The sequence below is a fragment of the Eptesicus fuscus genome, chromosome 12 (genome assembly GCF_027574615.1).
Source record: "Eptesicus fuscus isolate TK198812 chromosome 12, DD_ASM_mEF_20220401, whole genome shotgun sequence".
NCBI lineage: Eukaryota > Metazoa > Chordata > Mammalia > Chiroptera > Vespertilionidae > Eptesicus > Eptesicus fuscus.
Window position 1 is genome coordinate 43,294,641 of NC_072484.1, and position 5,448 is coordinate 43,300,088.

Below are 5,448 nucleotides of genomic sequence, written 5' to 3' on the forward strand. Positions count from 1 at the left end.
TCCCAGGGTGATGGGGCTCTACAACTGAATAATATCCCTAGATCCTATTTCTTTTATTAAAAAACAAGTGGGACACAGACTCATCTCATGAATTTTAATGTGATCAAGATTGCTGCCCACTGGAAAAATGTGTTCTCATTGAGTTGTGAAAAAGCATGTCTGGCCACATCAAACAAAAGGAAATCAATAGCCTTCAAAGGATTAGAGTTCCCAGAGGTTGGGTGGGACAAAGAAAGTAATACAATTTTATCAAAATAGTTTTTTTGGAAAAAAAAATTTCAAAAGTATCTCCTTCCCTATATAGGACAGGTTCAGTTAAGCATTTTATTTTTCTTGTCAATGAAGTGTCAAAGTGATTTGACATTTGTTGAGTGAACACTTGGTTTCAGTCTCATTACACACACTCTGCCAGCTTGCTTAATGACCAGCTAAGTATTTTCCTCAAAGACTTGGCATCTTCCTAAGTGGGAATCAGGCCAGGATATTTATTTAATCTTTATAGACTTAGTTTTCCCTCCCATCCAAGCCCTCTTCCCTCCCACCGTCACCAACCAAGTGACTCTGACATGCTTGGGTGCTCCAGGCCCTTTGTCACATGCCCCTCCCAAAGGAGAAGTGGATCCCTGCCTCTTCTCTCTGTCCTGCCATCTTAGCATCAAGAAGAGATCCATGCAATTTACCTTGATTAGGGCCAAGGTAAAAAAATAGCCAAGGTCAAAGTGAATTAGCAAACGCTCCCCATGTGATACAGATGATACAGGGATACAGAAAACTGAGCAGGCACTTTCCCAGGACACAAAGTGAGGTACTTACACTGGGTTTATTGATGATCACATCTCACCTTCCAACGGAAACCAACCAGGAGCATTTCAGTGTGCAGAATCTTAATGTTATATACTATACAAGTGGGTTGCTTTATTAGCCTTGGCCTGTGACCTTGGATGAGAAGCAAGTCAGAGAGGAGAGGACTATACGCACTTGCTCAATCTCGTATTGGTTAAGCACTGCCATGTGCCAGCTAGATGCTGCCAGATTTTCTAGAAGAATAAAACCAAGTCATGGCCTCTACAAGGACAGGCTCTTGTGTACAAGACAATATTTATGTTCATTCCTCTTAACCACTAGACAGTAAGGCACAAATTACTAAAAGTTTTATTGGTCAAGTGACTGAACCCGGGATCAGAGGCAGGAATTCCTTGCAGCTGTTGATATGGTCTTTCTCTTCTCCCTTCCAGAGGAGAGCGCAAATATATCCCCCACTGCCACAGATTATGAAGTCAAGTTTCCCACATTTGGGGAAGTCGCAGGGTTCAGCATATCCAAGTGCAATGGATAAGCCTCGTCCTGGGAAAACCACCTTCATAATCATGGCATCTCCCTAGCCAGGTAAGTATAATGAAGTCTTTCTTTAATAGACATGTTTTAGCTAATTATTAGCATCAGATTACCCAATTCTCTGACACCCCACAAAAACATTTTCAACTAGCATCCTGCTCATAGAGAAAGGAAATAGTTTGAAAACACAGTTAGAGATATGCAAACAAGGATGACAAGAGATGCATGGAGTTCTGGGTACTACTATGGCAGGTTTTATGGACTGGAATTCCAAAACCACTCCCAATCCAATCCCCCGTTTTCCTCTACTATAGAAACTGGAAAGACACTATATTTTATTTTCTAGGCTCAATTGTGGCTGAAAATGGTTATGCAACACAGTAGTAGCCAATAGATAAAAGAGAAACTGGGCAGAGCTTTCAGGGAAGGTTTTTAAAGGGACAGATTCAGCTAGTACAGTTCCTTATGCCATTGTCCTTCAGCCTTCTTCCTCACTCCTTTCTTTTCCTAAAACAGGTATGATACTAGGGGTTCAGCAGCCCTCTGGAGACCACAAAAATGAAAGCCACTTGCTAATGATAGAGTGGAGGAAGATAAACAGACTCGGCCCTTGATGGCATTTGGAATTGCTTTACTTGTCCAGCCTCATCTACTCCCTGAGATGTTGTTGCATGTGGCAAATAAACCCCTTACTTAAGTAAGACTGTCGGTTACTTGCAGCTTAGTGCAATCCTCATGGGTAAAGGCATTTTGTTGCATGTGGCAAATAAACCCCTTACTTGAGTAAGTCCTGTCAGTTAGGTGTTCTGTTACTTGCAGCTAAGTGCAATCCTAATGGATACACTTAACTCTGAGCAGTCAATTGTGCTAGCTCAGCTCTGTTCTTCTGCCATTTATTCTACTGACTGGTGTTTATGATGTTACTACTGCTGTGATATTAGACAAAAAGCTGTCTTTTGACAAACTTCCTGAAAATAATGAATTGCAGTGATTATTCCAACTTAGTTTGCTCTTAAATTCTAAAATCTCCATTGTTACCATTACTTAACTTAGTGAGATAGAGTTTGTGATTTTCCTGGGTTTATTCTAAAACCTCCTTTTCTTCCTAATACTCCACATCACTTTTGTAAACAAAGTTTTTACAATTTCCCCTGGAGATAGCCATAGGAGCCAATTCCATCTCTTCTTTCAATTACAAAGCTTAGGTATATTTAAAGACTACCTTCTACACAGAACTCTTTCCATAGGCAATAGTTTTCATTCGGAAGTCTTATAATGCACTCCACAAGTTAGTTGAAGGACAACAGCTCCTGCTAAAGGCCCATAAATATTTGATGGTCCAATCTTAACTTTTCCTAAAGATGAAACCACTTTGTACAGTATCAAATGGTCCCCGAGGACTCTTCTGTCAGAATTGTTGGCTCTAGCCACTTCACTTATCATTTGTGGCATCCCACCTCCCATTGAGGAACCCAACATCAATCAATAAGAAGCAATTTGTCAAATGTACACCATGCAGTTTATTTGTAATTATCTTGAAACCACAGTGTCCGTATGCTATGCGTGTGGAAATGACTGAGAGGCACCATGCTTACGGCTGTAATGTCACCTCAGAGAGAAGGTAGACATTGCCCTGTGCTGCCCCCACCTCTCTAGAAATAACATCAGCAAACAGAAAGAGTAATAATAGCTAACAGGTACATGGCACTACCATATGCCAGGCTGTTCTGAGTACTTTAAATATCATAACTAATGTAAGGTAGGTACTATTATTATCCTTGTTATACATATGAAGAAACTGAGACACAGAGAAGCACAGATACTAAATGATAGAGCTGAAATCTGAAAGCAGGCAGACAGTTCCAACATGCAAGTCTATATTTTACTGCCTGTGGTGGACAGATTCTAAGATGGGTCCCTATAGTCCTTGCCTCCTGGTGTTCATGTCCTTGTGCAACCCGTTCCCCATGAATGTGGACTGGACCTATGACTCGATTTAACCACGAGAACATGGCAAAGGTGACAGAATGTTGCTCCCAGGATTGTATCACATTTGGAACTGAGAATAGCTCTGGCCAACTACCAGCAAGGAATGGAGGCCGTCGGTCCAACAACCCTCCAGGAACTGAATTCTGCTGATACTACTTGAGAAAACTACTGGAAGAGAGCAGATCAGTAAAGAGATGTACCTCATGTCCTTTTGAAACAACTTGCAACATCTTAAATAGTTTCTAAAAGCTTTACTTTTAAGAATTATATGATTGTTGCTGTCTTGCAATATTATGTACAATGAGTGAGCATTTGGGATCTAAGAGATAAGAAAAAAACTGACAACCCCGGATAAGGGAGAAGCTTAGAAATAAGTAACCCAGACCCAGAAAGGTGTTGGCTGGGGCAAAAGCAAGCATCTGAAAGTAGAACATCATGGTGGAAGTGTGGGGTACGAACTAGCCTTAATGGGTCAGGCAGGCTGGATGAATGAAATCAATGGTTCAGAATCTAGGGAGAAAGTTATTGGCTGGGGACAGGAAGACAAAGTATGCAACAAAGGAACAAACTGATCAGAATCACTGAATAATAAGCCCCACACACCAGCAGAAGCAAAGGCCTTGATGACTACAAGCTCCCCTTGGCCTCAGCTTAGTCCATGGCATTCACTTCAGGCCATATCAGGGAACAGTCCTCAAGCAAGGCTGGCTGAGAGTCTGATGGGAAAGAGGAATGAGAGCCCCTTACTGGAGAAGCGGGTGATGGGACAGAAAAAAAGGGGGCTATTAATATTTTGCCCACTGGCTCTGCTATATCTCATCTGATTCACATGATGATCTTTCTGGGCAGTTCTTCCCTAGGAAACATAGGATAGGAGTGGAAGAACCAATCATAGATTCCGAGTGCTGGAACAGAACTGGGGGTCATCTCAGCACATCATCGCATTTGACAGACTACGAGAAAACTGAAACCTAGAGAGGTTGATAACACGCCCAAGCTCACAAAGCTAGTTAGTGGCAGTCTCAGCCAGGAAAGCCTTCCTCGATGTCGCCCTTGCCTATTAATCAATGGGGATTGGAGAGCCTGAGCACTCAGCACTCTGCAGACAAGTGACACTGTGTAGTTAAGTGCTAAATTGCCTGGACAGGCTGTAGTGCTGGAGGACTTCAGAAGATAAATGAAAGAGTGCTGGGGTAATTAGAGAAGACTCATGAAGAAGGTTCAACGCAAGCTGGGCCATGAAGAATGATGAGCAGCCATGTATTTTTCTAAGCAAGTCTACATTTAATCAGAATCTCTAACCTCCTCCTCATTAAGACAAGGACCTTCAACACTTTAGCTTCCACCCCCCTCCCCCAACACTTCTCACATCCATATGTTTGGTTTTACAGTATGTACACGAGTTTTAAAATACAAGAAGAATTAGCTTATTATTTCGACAATCAATCCAACGTTTTTTAACAATGGGGTCAACATTGCTTCTTCCTGAAGCACATGTCATTCGGGGTCTTTCAGGCAGGGTCTCTGAGAGGTAACACTCCCAGCCCTGTGTGTCTGCCAGGGTCTATTTTCCCCCTCACTCCTGCATGATGCTTTACCTGGGGAAGGACTCCTAGCCTTTATTCTTAGACCTGAATAGGCTGCTGTGGATCTCATGGCCACTCTTTTGTGGGTAGTGGGTCTTTTCTTGCTGTTTGCCTGTAAGACTTTTCTCTTTGTTCTCTATTTTTGGCAGTTTTATTATAACTATTATATCTTCACTTGGCTTGTTCCTCACTTCATTCAGGTCTCTGCCACCTCTTCAGAGAGACTTTCTTCAACCTTTCTCTAAAACAGCTCCTCTGAAAGTATTTTACTCTGATTTACTTTTCCTTCAAAGCACTTATATACACATGAATTTATATACATATATAATGTGTGCATGTATTATGTTACACATGTGCATTATACATGTACATTACATATGTGCTCCCCCACTGAATACCCTAAGAACAGTGCCTGGCAGTAAATACCTTAATAAGTAGCTACTGATAAATCATTGATTATACCTAGATATGGGATTTGTGGTTGTTAAATTTATCCTGCTCAGCACTTGGTATTGAAGCTCTTTCAACCTTAACATCC

General features: G+C 41.6%; 1 non-coding gene across 1 annotated transcript; it reads right to left on the reverse strand.

Moving 5' to 3' along the window:
* Positions 1 to 1,232: 1,232 nt before the first annotated feature.
* On the reverse strand, positions 1,233 to 1,394 carry LOC114234500 (U1 spliceosomal RNA). Its single transcript, XR_003620710.1, has one exon. It is a non-coding gene; the product is annotated as a U1 spliceosomal RNA (small nuclear RNA).
* Positions 1,395 to 5,448: the final 4,054 nt, after the last annotated feature.